Source organism: Elephas maximus, chromosome 24 (assembly GCF_024166365.1).
Source record: "Elephas maximus indicus isolate mEleMax1 chromosome 24, mEleMax1 primary haplotype, whole genome shotgun sequence".
In the NCBI taxonomy this organism is placed as follows: Eukaryota; Metazoa; Chordata; class Mammalia; order Proboscidea; family Elephantidae; genus Elephas; species Elephas maximus.
In genome coordinates this window covers 20466475-20479809 of record NC_064842.1, presented here as the reverse complement: position 1 = coordinate 20479809, position 13335 = coordinate 20466475, and the positions used below count along the sequence as shown (strand labels likewise).

General features: G+C 37.0%; 1 protein-coding gene across 5 annotated transcripts in view; it reads right to left on the bottom strand.

Annotated features, from left to right (window-relative positions):
* The window catches only part of AKT3 (AKT serine/threonine kinase 3), a 325618-nt gene that overhangs the window by 246913 nt on the left and 65370 nt on the right, over positions 1 to 13335 (bottom strand). Inside the window, exon 2 of one of the 5 annotated variants that reach the window (XM_049868137.1) lies at positions 4217 to 4278. The exons of the other annotated variants lie outside the window; for them this stretch is intronic. The gene's annotated coding sequence lies outside the window, so the exon portion shown is untranslated. The remainder of the gene's footprint in view (positions 1 to 4216; positions 4279 to 13335) is intronic. 5 annotated transcript variants of the gene reach the window in all.

The following is a 13335-nucleotide window of genomic DNA, read 5'->3' as shown; positions in this document are numbered from 1 at the left end:
ATGTATTATTGGCTATTTGCATATCTCCTTTGGAGAAATGTTTATTCAGACCTTTTGCTCATTTTTTTTTAATTGGATTATTTGTCTTTTTATTGTTGAATTGTAAAAGTTCTTAATACATTTGGATGCCAGACCCTTACCAGATACATGATTTGCAAATATTTTCTCCCATTCTGTGAGTCACCCTTTCACTTTCTTGATAATGTCCTTTGACACACAAAAGTTTTGAATTCTGATGAAGTACAATTTATCTATTTTTTCTTTGACTGCCTGTGCTTTTGGTGTCAAATCTAATAAACTGATGCCTAATCCAAGGACATGAAGATTTACATTTATGTTCTTCTCAGACTTTTATAGTTTTTTAGTTCTTACACTTAGGTCTTTGATACATTTTGAGTTAACTTTTATATATGGCATGAGGCTGTTGATGTCAGTTGCCACTGAGTCGATTTTGACTCATGGCGACCCTGTTTGTGCAGCGTAGAACTGCTCCATAGGGTTTTCAAAGCTGTGACCTTCCAGAAGCAGATCGCTAGGCCTGTCTTCTGAGATGCTTCTACATGAGATTTGGATCGCCACCTTTCGCTAGTAATTGAGTGCTTATACTATCTATGCCACCCAAAAACTCCTTATGGTGCGAGGTAGGGGTCAAACTTCATTCCTCTGTATGTGGAAATACAGCTGTCCCCGTACTACTTGTTGACAAGGCTATTCTTCCCCACTGAATGATCTTGGCACTCTTTTCGAAAATCAATTGACCATAGATGTAGGAATTTATTTCTGGACTCTCGATTCTATCCTGTTAATCAATATGCCTATCCTTCATGTCTCTTTTTGACTGCACCTAGCATAGCATAGGGTCTGGCTTGCAGGAAGCACTCAACAATATCTGCAAGTTGAATGAACATCTCTGACAAAGTAATAAAGTGATAGGATTTTTGAGCTGAGAAATACCTTAGTGAACATTATCATATTCAATTATTTAATAAACAAGGAAACTGAAGCCTAAGAGAGATTTAATTGACTAGTTAGAACTCAGAGATCAAATTCATTAGAGGCAAAAGTAGGATCAGAGCTTATGTTTCCTAACTTCCAATAAAGGGCTTTTTCCCTAGCATCATGGTACCTTTCAAGTAAAACTAATTGCTTCAACATTCACCAATGTGCTCATCTGTCTGTGAAAACCTTCATGTATATAAAAACACAGAGACATGTACATGCACGCTTAATCATAGTGGAACCCTTTGTAAGTATAACTCACCAAAAAGCCTTATAACCAAAATGGGCTGGAAAATGATATATAGCACAGATTACAACGTTTCCCTCCAGACAACTGTTCTCCAACTTTATTTTCAGCTCAAAAACATAGCTAGCCACACTTTGGTTTTCCAGTTATTTTTAATAGAAGAAAACAGTTTGTGTACCATTTCCTACCACTATTGTGATCCTTCATTCACTACCAAGTGTTATAAAGAACTGCAGAGAAATAGAGCTACCAACATTAATTTGGCTTTCCTTTACCACCCAGAAATACTTTGCTTGCTTCCAAAAGCCAGTGAAATTTAAGAGCTGGGGAGCAAAAAGACAAAGGGAAACAAATGAGCAGCTATAAGAGAAGCCTTCTAAAACATACACAGGTAGAGGGGATAGTTAGTATGATTTAGGGAAAACGGAAAAACTTGATTCCCAATAAGCAAGTTAGGTATAGGCTTACTTGTGCTTTCTTACTAATCTGTAGTGCACAATATCACATGGGTTCACATCTTTGCTGTGAACTGTACACTAGGGTAGTTAAAGTTAAGTAAGCACAAGCAAGCCCATGGGAATCCTGCTTCATGTAAGGCCGCGTGTACCTTGCTCACTGGTTAATCCACACCTGGAGCAGAATATAGTATGTACAAGCAGACTGTGAAATTTCTTGTAGTCAAGAAAATATTTATACTTCAGTTCAAACTACAACCTCTTCTCTGAATCTTCCGCTGAGTCCCCCAAGCACAGTAGCCTATTCCTCTCCCACTGTTGCCATTTTTCTTTCTACATCCTTCCACTGCTGTAAATATTATAGTGTCTTCTAATAGTTACATCACATACTTGTTTCCCTTCTAAACTATCACTGCACTGAGGGCAGCACAATGTGTTTTCAGTGGTATAGTCACTGCAGAATCTAGCATAGCCCTGGCACATGGTAAACACTTTATAACTCTTCGTTGAATCAACACTTTAAAAGTGTTTGTAATACTGAATACATCTGTTCAAAAGTGTCAATAACAAGAAATCTATTGATTCTTGCTGTGGTAATTCCCGAACGTTACAGTTCACACATTAAGTCACCAATACTTCCTTACGCTAAGTACAAACTTCAAAGGTAGCCAATCTGCTTTAAAAAAAGAAAAGAAAACTAATTCAATATATGTAAAACTGAATGTTGTGGCTGTCAGCCATCTCTGCTTAATAAGGCATTTCTCTACTCTAAAACACAACAAAAGGTACAAGACTAATCAACTACAAGCAGCCTGGTCTCATGCGGTGTTTCACAGGTGTTGAGGGACTATCTCTACAGAGGCATGTTAAGGAACTCCTGAGGAGAAATAAAGATACTTTTACGTGCACAGAAAAGAAGTATGGGTAAAACAAAAGACTAAAATGACTGAAATACTGGAGTCTGAAAGTCCTGACTGCAAGCTGCAAGATGTGTTTCCTCTGTGGCCTCCTTAGGAAGGTCAACTCCCTGTGTCTCCTTCAGTTTACTCTTCTGTTAGATGTGAACAGGAATGACTGCCTCACAAGCTCACTATGAGGATCAGATGACATTGTTTAGATAAAGAGTCTAGCACAGATACTCAGGACACTGGCATATAACAGATGCAAGATAATGCTAATTCCCTTCCTACCTGGGTACCACCAAAGACAAGATCTACTTTGGGATATGCTGTTTGCTACACACTTTTCCAAACTGTCAACTGTGTGCGGAGTCCCTGGGTGAACTGTGACTTCAGGGGCAGAGTCAAAAACACTCTCTTCTCTCCAAATATCTCCCCCAATGCATGTCAAATGCTTGAGATTTTACCATAAGGAAATCCTGTTTGGATGTTCAAGAGTTCCAATTAAATGTAAAATAATCTGTCAATACTTAATGTGTCTATTCATCTTTTATAAGATAATCTGTCAAGGCCCAAAGGTACTGGCCACCTCTTTTGATAGGGACAAAATGGAGAAGTCTATGAACGGTGACTACTAGATGAAAAGGTTGAGGGAACAAAAAAAAAAAAAGCAGTAGAAGGGTCCTAGAAACAAATGTTTGCTACTTTATAATATTACTTACGATCAGTCCCATCTAAAAGAATAACTACCTAAATTCATAGAAAATTCATAAATTCATCAGTCAACCAGAGTACATCGATTAAGTTTATTTTTATATTGAGAAATATATACACCAGCCATCGACTGCCCGTTGCCATTGTATGGATTCCGACATTGACCCCATATAATTTTCTCTCTTTAATACGGTTCCACTTTTACAGGCTCTACTCATCTTCCCACAATCTTTTCACAATTATAAGTCACTGCTTTCTTTGCATCATTGCTGCAATTCAAACTGTGTTGTATAAAATCACAGCTTTCAGTTTATACATTATATACTATAGTAAAGCTAATCTTGGGCACAGATTAATTTTCTCCTCAATAAAAATGTTTGTCACTTGATGATTAGTTTATATTAATACTAATTAGAGACTATCTCTGTGATTCTTCTGATTTTTCTCTGAAGTTTCATCTCTGTGGTCCCAAGAGGCTCGTTTGTCCACTTATCATAATTAAAGTAGTATTTATTACCAAGAGTTGAAATTTTTCTTATTAAAACAAAAAAGAAAAGCCCTAAACTGAAATGTCCTGATATATTCTTGACCACTACCACCGAAGACAAGATCTACTTTGAGATATACCGTTTACTACACATTTTCCCAAACTGTCAACTGCGTGCCAAGCCACTGGGTGAATTCTGATCAAATCATAGTACAGATGGCATGATAACTATGCCATGTAAGTTATTAATAAAAATTACATAAACAAAAAAAAATCAAAACCCTTACATTGTCTTCATAGGTTTCACCAAGACAATGTAGTGTCCAAATTTATTCTTCAAATTTTATTCCTATTTTTAAGGAGCAACCACGACCACGTTTTTCCCAAGTTCCAGCCCGAATTCTCAGTCACTCACCCGCCCGCCATCTTATGAATCCTGTGCATCCTCTCCGCCTGTGGGCTCCACCAAAGAGGACTCTATAAAGTAAATGTGGAGACAATTATTGCCGAAAGTGAAAGAATTAGGGGTTCTTAATAATTCTAGAAAGGTTAATAAAATAAGCCCTTGATTCATTAACTTAGAGAAGAGAAAGTCTAAACCCAAAAGCTAGAGAGTAGTAGGAATGGATTTCACTCCAATTTATTCCAACAAAAAAGCACACTATGCCTAAGATTTAAAATGTTTGAAACAGAATTTTTCAAAATCCAGCAAAAAAATAAATACATATGCAGATAAAGATCTAAATGGTGCTGGTACTTTCTCACACTCACATAAAAACCCATCCTATTTGTATCTATAAACTTATCTATATACGTATCTGTGAACCCACTGGCATCTGCGTCCACCCCCTCTCTCCTGCTACAGTGAAGAAAGCATATCTCAGCAGCATCCCTGCAGCCCTGTGCCTCTTCCTACTTTTCCCTTCTTAATTAATGTTATCACTATGCTCAGTCATTGAGGAACAAAATCACTAAATTATTTCTAATTTTCCTCTATTACCTCATATGTAAAATTTATGCCAAGTCCAAATAATGATGATAATAACAGACTAAATAAATACAGCATTTCTTACGTTCCAAGCAGAGTGTTGAGTGCTTTCCATAAATTACGTAATTTCCATAACTACCATAGAGGATAGGTACTATTATTTCCCCATTTTATAGATGAGAAAATTATGGTTTAGATAGACTAAATAATCTCTCTACAGTGGATCTAGGCTACAGTGGTAGAGCCAGACTTAAACCTGGCTTTAAGCCCTGTTAACAGCTTTTAACCAATACTGTTCTGCTGATGCCTCTCTTATTGTTGAGTGCCTAATATGTATCACTGAGTGTGCTACGTGTAAGGGATAAAAATAGAGTTGCCCTTAAGGAACTATCTAATCACTCCGCATAGACAAACACATGGACTACCAGTGATGGACTGCCACAGTATGAGTTCCCTGAGGTCTGGCACCCAAAAATTTGTTTACTGAAATAAACAGAAAAACTATCAAACAATACTACAATGTGGTAAGTGTCGTATGAGTGGGCTAAATAAAATAATAGAGGCATTTCCAGGAGGGAACAATTAATCCTGGGGCTGATTAAGGGAATGACTCTAAGACAAGGTAGAGTAAGAGAAAAGTCAAAAGAAATAAAAATGGAGTGCACTCAGAACAGCATACAATTGATTACAACTGGAAGGAAATTTATCAGGCGAGGATTACTAGCGGAAGTAACACATAAACTGTCTCTTCAAAGATGAATGGAATCTCACTGTTGGAATGGGAAAGGATTCTACGTTGAAGGGGCTCTACGGACAAAAAAGTTAAATTTGAAAATGTGGCTGGCTGTTCCTTTTTTAAGCCCACATTCTGCCTTGTAGTTTACAGTATAAATTACCTTAACAGGTAAGATAACACCTCTCATCCTCTTCCCTTCATTAACCATTCTACATAAAACATAAAAGTAATTACCCCAAAGCACAGATCTGAACATGATGAGTCTTTGTTCAAAAACAGTTAATACTCCTACTCTGCCTACAACATAATATTGAAATTTCTTAAACTGGAATGTTAGGCCTCTCACAATCTGTCCCTGTTTTTCCTTTTCTCCCCAATTCACCTTCAGTCTGATTTCTCTAAACTGAAGCCACGCGAGATTATCTGTGGCTCCTAACCAGGCCTGTTAAAACATCTCCATCTGGACTCTGGCCCATCTTTAAGACCCACGTCAAAGGCTTCGTCTGGAAGTATAACCTTTCCATTTGCCTATTATCTGACTTATTACACTCTGTCTTATGTTACACTCCTGCTTGTCTGTCTCCATTACAGACCATAAGCTACTTGAGGGATGACCTCTACCCTACAGGCAATAATACCAAAGAGAACACACTAGAGTAAATCTTTGAGTTCTATGGCTAGGTACTATAAAGGCACTAATCATTACAATGCAATGCAACAAGAGCAACAATAGACAAATACACAGAGTATAACAGAATCACTTGATTCAGCCTGCAGAGGTTCAGGATGACTTCCTGGAGAAGACCACATCAGCTGATTCTTACCAGATGAATATGAAGGAGATATAGACAAAATGTACACAAATATGAAACACGGCTATATGTGAGAACTACAAGCAATTTGATGTTGCTAGAATATAAAATATGAACCGGGGAGGAGCAAAGTATGAGTCTGAAAAGACAAAGAGCTTTACATACTGTGTTAAGAACATCAGCCTATGGTTTGGAACTAAAAAGTATGAAGGCATGCTGTGTCAAACTCAGGTTAACTTATACTGAAAGTCGTTTTTAAAATGTAATTAATTAAACAGGTGATAGATTCACATGTTAAAAATCTAACAAATTAAAAAGGTACAGTCTCATCCCCACCCCTGTCAATCACCTGCCAAGTTCATACTCTTCTTCCTCCACTGAAGTATTAACCCACTGCCATCAAGTCAATTCTGACTCATAGCAACCCTACAGAACAGAGCAGAATTGCCCCACAGAGATTTCCAAGAAGCAGCTGGTGGATTAGAACTCCTGACCTTTTGGTTAACAGCCAAATGCTTAATCACTGTGCCACCAAGGGTTCCTATTTTTCCTTCCAGAGTTCCTTTATGCCAATATAAGCAAATACAATTATATAACCTTATTTTCTCCCCTTTCACACAAAAAAGTAATGTTTAGTATGTTCTGCACCTTGCTATTCTGCGGTGATTTTTCCAAATAAATATATAGCTTCCAATTCTTTTTCAACTGCATAATATCCCACTGTTTGCTGTACCATGATTTACTCAACCAATCACCTATTAATGGACGTTTGGGCTTTTTTCTACTCTGTTGCGATACGTTGTTTCGGTTGACATATATGAAGAAAATCCAGCCTCATGCAGATATCAGTAGAACAACTGGACAAATATGTTAAAAGATGTTTCAGGTTATTGTGAACAATCTTCAAATCTTTTGTTATTACAAACAAAACTCATAATAATAGCCATATATATATATCGTTAAGAATATGCATAAATATATACGTAGGATACATTCCCAGAAGTGGTAATATACATTTGTAATTTCAATATATATTATCAAATTGCCCCTAGAGGGATGAAACCAATTTAGACTCCCCATGAACAATGCCTGACCATCGCAGTGCCTGGTTCTCCACGTCAAGGGCAGAAGCCTGGGGGCCTCTGCCTATAAAACCCTAATGAAGGAAGAAGAACCCAGAAACAGAATGTGATTGACATTCAAAGAGGTCAGAAAAAATAGGAGATTACGGGTTTCTAAAGGACAACGGTCTCTGGGTGATGCATATGGTTAACGTGCTCGGCTGCAAAAAAGGGTCACTATGAGTCGGAATCAACTCGATGGCACACAACAACGACAACAAAGGACAAGGGTCTCTGGTTGGTGCAAATGGTTAACATGCTCGGCTGCTAACCAAAAGGTTGGAGGTTTGAGTCCACCCAGAGGAAGAAAAAACAAAATCCAAACCTGTTGCCGTCAAGTTGATTCCAACTCATAGCGACCCTACAGGACAGAGTATAACTGCTCCATAGAGTTTCCAAGACGTACCGACCCTTTGGTGATATACTTCTGAAAAATTAGCCATTGGAAACCCTATAGAGCACAGTTCTACTCTGACACACACAGGGTTGCCCTGAGCTGGAGTCGACTTGATGGCGAAAAAAGAAAAAAACAAGGGACAAAGTATGACTGCTCATCAGTTTCAAATATATAGCAAAGAGATTTAATCAGATAATCAGATAATTAACTAAGACATAAAGCTAAAATAATTAAAGCAGTATGATACTCGTGCAAAAATTGAACAGATCAAGATAGCATAGGAAGAAATCATATAGTAATGAAGAACAAAGGCAATTAAGAAAAAAGGAAAGATAAAACTATTCTGTTGAAATAAACCAGAGCACCCTGGAGAAAAGGCTGGTTCTAAGGCTGAGTCAGGGAAAGTATATGAGGAGCCTAGAATATCTCATTGTACCAGTAAGTAAAAAAGTCTGCAAAAATAAATGGGAAAATGTCAAAAGAATTTAAGAGCTAATTAAAGGGGCTTCCACAGGCCAAATTTAGGATAATTTGAATATTCTGGAATAATGATAATAAAAGATTATAACTCAATGAAAAAAAATATATTTTTTTGGTAGGGGGAAAGACATCTCTTCCTTATAGTAAAAAACCAACAAATGAAAAAGGAAAGACAGAATTAGAACGTCACCACTAATAATTAATAAATGATTCCGGCGAGGACCATCAACAGATGCTGAAGCCAGCAGGCCAAGGTCTGAGAAGTAACCATCTATTTATGTAGTCCCAAAGTATCTCACTACAAGATTCTTACTAATTACAAAGGGAAAAATAACTACTATATAATGGAAAAGACACTCGGTAGACACCACCTTAACCACGTGATCAAAGTTATCATCACCGGAACTGGGACAAATCAACACCATGTGCCTCCTGATTAAAGGAGACTCAGACATGACAATTAAATTGAACTCATGACCCAGGAATTTGTTTTGGACGTGGAGGGCTGTAAAGGCAATTATTGGCAATATCTGGGTAGTATTAGTGTCTCAATATGGATTTCTTTACTTTGACAACTGTACTTTCATTATGTGAATAATGTCCCTCTTTAAGGAAGCATACACTTAAGAATGCAAGGTAAAAAGGGCACCACATCTGCAGTTTGCTCTCAAATGGTTCAGAAAAAATATACATATTTACATACAGATATCTCTGGGTGGGGCAGATGTCAAGCACTCAACTACTAACTGGAAGGCTGGTGGTCTGGACCCACCCAAGGACTCCTGGGAAGGGCCCAGTGATCTGATTCTGAAAGGTCACAGCCTTGAACACCTTCTCCAGTACAGCTCTAACTCTGGTACACATGGGGTCACCATGAGTTAGAATCGACTCAACAGTAACTGGGCTTTTGGTTTATATTAAAATATCATTTTAAAATGTATTTTTAGATATATTTAAAATCTCTTGATATAAATACATGTAAAATACCATAGATAGAGAGGAAGGAGGGGCAAAGAGGAGAGAGAGAAGGAACAACAGAGGAGGGAAAGGGAAAAGAGGAAAAGAGTAAGGAAACTGTGGAAAAATGTTAACGTGAGGAATGTGTATACGGAATTATTTGTAATTCTTTTAACTCTTTTGTAGATCTGAAATTACGTCAAGATAAAACTTTAACACCAACGAAAAGGAATAACGAAAAGATTACTTCTCAAAGAAACAAAACTATAGTGATGGAGAACAGATCAGTGGTGGGCAGGGGTCAGGGGTCACCAGAGGGTGAGTATTTTGGGGGTGGTGGAACTGTTCTTTATCCTGACTGTGGTAGCTGGTATACAAATCGAGGCATGTGTTAAAATTCATAGAACGGTACGCCAAGAAAATTACTTTTACTTCACATTAATTTTATAAAAATAAAAATTTTTAAAGTAGTATCTATATACGTAGTTCACACTCTTGAGAGAAAAAAGTCCATTTTGACCAACTCGCACTATACACAAAACAAATTTTATTATCTTTAAGAGTAGAAAAACAATTTAAAAGCGAAACTATTTTTAATAAACAGTATAGTATAGAACCAAATAGCTATCAAACCATCTAGAAATAGGAAAGAGCAAAAGCAGATATCATGGGGAGAGTTAAAAGGAGGAAAAAGAAAGAACACTAGAACAGATGTACCCATACCAAAAAAGCCAAACCTACTCCCATCAAGTCGATTCCAACACAAATTTAAAAGTTCTTTAGGCTAAAAAACAGACTCACAAGCCAAACACAACAAACCCAAAACAAAAAAGCACATAAAATTCCATGACAAACAGATTTGGGAAAATATTTACAGCAACTGTAACAAAGTATTCGTGATTATCACAAAGACAGCCTAGAAAAATAATTTTGTTTAATGACAATTATACAAAGGGTATGAATGGAAAATTTTAAAAGAGAAAACATACTTCTGTATAGGAAAACATTAAAAAAAATTTCAAGTTAAAACTTAAGCTGAATATTATCCTTTGCCTCTCAAATTAATAATGCTTCTAAGAGTATAATAAAATGGTTATTCTCATGCCTTGTTCATGAAGGGTATTAAGAAGTGATACACTTTTGATATTAATTTGACAACATGTATAAAAAGCCATAACTACAGTCATACCAAAAATAATTAAAAAATTATTTCATACTGTACAACTATTTTCTTCTTTCTTAAAAAAAGGGGGGGGAGCTGAAACAATCCAAGTGCCCATCAGTTGATGAATGGATAAATAAATGCTCGACTGCTAACCAAAAGGTTGGCAATTCTAATCCACCAGGCGCTCCTTGGAAACCCTATGGGGGCAGTTCCACTCTGTCCTATGGGGTCGCTATGAGTCGGAATCAACTCGACGGCAGCAGGTTTTTTTAATACCTATATGTGATAGAAGAATAATGGCCCCAAAGGTGTCCATGGCCTCATCCCTGGAACCTGTAGGAATATGTTCGTTTACACTGTAAAAAGGAATTAAGGTTGCAGATGGAATTAGGGTTGCTAATTAAGCTAATGTTAAATTTGGGAGATTATCTTGGTTCATCCAAACGGTCCAATGTAATCATAAGCATCCTTAAAAGTGAAAGAGGGGGCAGAAAAGAGAGTCAGAGAAAAAGATGTGATGACAGACACAAAGCCAGAGTAATACGACGTGAGAAGGACTCAACCCACCACTGCTGGCTTTGAAGATGGCCAGGAGCCAAGGAATGTGGGTGGTCTCTAGAAGGTAGAAAGGGCAAGGAAGCAGCTCCCACCCCACAGCCTCCAGACAGGAATCCAGCCTTCCTGACACATTAATGTTAGCCCAGTGAGACCCACATCAGACTTCCAACCTACAGAATTATAACATGATAAATTTGTGTTGTTTTAAGCCACTAAATTTGTGGTAATTTACTAAAGCATACAATGAAATATTATTCAGAAATAAAAAGGAATGAGGTACTGACACATGCAACAACACACGGAACTTTATGCTAAGTTAAAGAGGCCACTTATAAAAGACCACCAATTGTATTTTTGCAGTTATATGAAATGTCCAGAAGAGAGAGATCTACAGAGACGGAAAGTAGACTGACGGTTACTAAGCAGTTAGTTCACTACCTGAGGAAGTTGGGGGAAAGCAGAGGGGTGGGGGAAAGGGTACTGTTAAAGGGTCTGGGGTTACTTTCTGGGGAGATAAAACGTTCTAAAATTTATTACAACTCTCTAAATATACTAAATATACTAAGAACCACTCATTTGTACACCTTAAATGGTATGTGAATCAAATCTCAATAAAGCTGCTACCACAAAAAGTGGGGGGGCAGACCCAAAGAAAAAACCAAAACCAAACCCGTTGCCATCGAGCTGATTCCGACTCATAGCGACCCTATAGGACAGAGGAGAGCTGGCCCATAGAGCTTCCAAGCAGTGCCTTGCGGATTCAAACTGCTGACCTTTGGTTAGCAGCTGTAGCTCTTATCCACTACGCCACCAGGGTTTCCAGACCCAAAGAAAGCATAATAAAATGCTATAGGTTGTGCCTGGGTGGCAACATTATAGGTAATTTTTATTTTCTACTCAGAATTGTTCTTTATTTATTAAATTTGCAATAACCTACTTATTGAAATGTCACATATAATGGTGAAAAATTTGTCACTTATTCATGTAACAATAGGAATATATCTAAGTAAAGTCATCTCTCTTGATTAGAATATTCTGACCACACTAAACAAAATTCTTGAAGAGCTGGAGGGAACATGAAGAATATGCTTATGATAACAACTAATGACGATGATAGCAGGTAACATTTAATGAGCAATTATTCTGTCATATTCCATGCTAAGAACAAAGTAGGACATGATTTTGAAAAAAAAATCCAAATAATACAGAATTAAAGTCTCCTCTCTTACCATCCCACTGTCTCGGGTAACTATTCTTAAGAGAGCTGCACATAATAACCTTCTAGAATTTTTTTATGGACCAACAAATAAAAACATATATGCACATATTCTTTGCTATGAACATAACACCATATTATATAAACTATTCTTTCACTTACATTTTTCCTTCAACATTATGCCTTAAATATCCTTCCATATTAGCACATAACAGAAAGATATACATATATATTATTTTTTAATGTCTGCTTAGAATTCTACAGTAGGGATGCACTTATTCATCGAATCCTTTTGATAGGTACTTAAGATTGTCTCCAACATTTTTCTTTCCATATATAATACTACGTTGTTACTGTCAGTTCCAACTCATGGTGACCTTACATATAACCAAATGAAACATTACCCCATCCCGCACCATTCTCACAATCATTGCTGTGTTTGAGCCCATTTTTGCAGCCACTAGGTCAATCCATCTCATGGAGGATCCCTTGTTTTCACTGCTCAGCTACATGACCAAACATGATGTCTTCTTCTAGCAATTGGTCTTCCCTGATGACCTGTCCAAAGTAAGCAAGATGAAGTCTCACTATTCTTGCTTATAAGGAGCATTCTAGAAGGACAGGAAAATCCTGTTTATTTTTGTTTTATTTTACATTTGTCTCATCTTTTCACTTACTCTTAGCCATCTGTACTTCCTCCTTTGTCACATCCTTTCTGTACTTTTCTATTGGGTGCTTCTTAGTGACTCAGAGAAGCATATTATATAGTAAGAATATTAGCCCCTATTTTTCCCCAGTATATGAAACTTACTGCTGTAGAGATGATATCATTTTTACAAGATCAAATCTTTAAGGCTTCCTAATGCCACAACAATGGTGATGTTTGGGTAATGCGGCTATGGATGATTTTTGAAAGTTTTTTCTACTTATGTGTATTTACCAATCTTAAAAAAAAAAAAAAAAATTGCTTTTCTAACAAAAAAAACAAAAGCTACATTTTTCTCCTCCTTAAAATAAGCAAAATCACAACAGGGTTTTTCCTGGAAACTGGGAAACTGATTCTAAAATTCAGATGAATATATTTAGCCATGCCTCTCTCTTTAT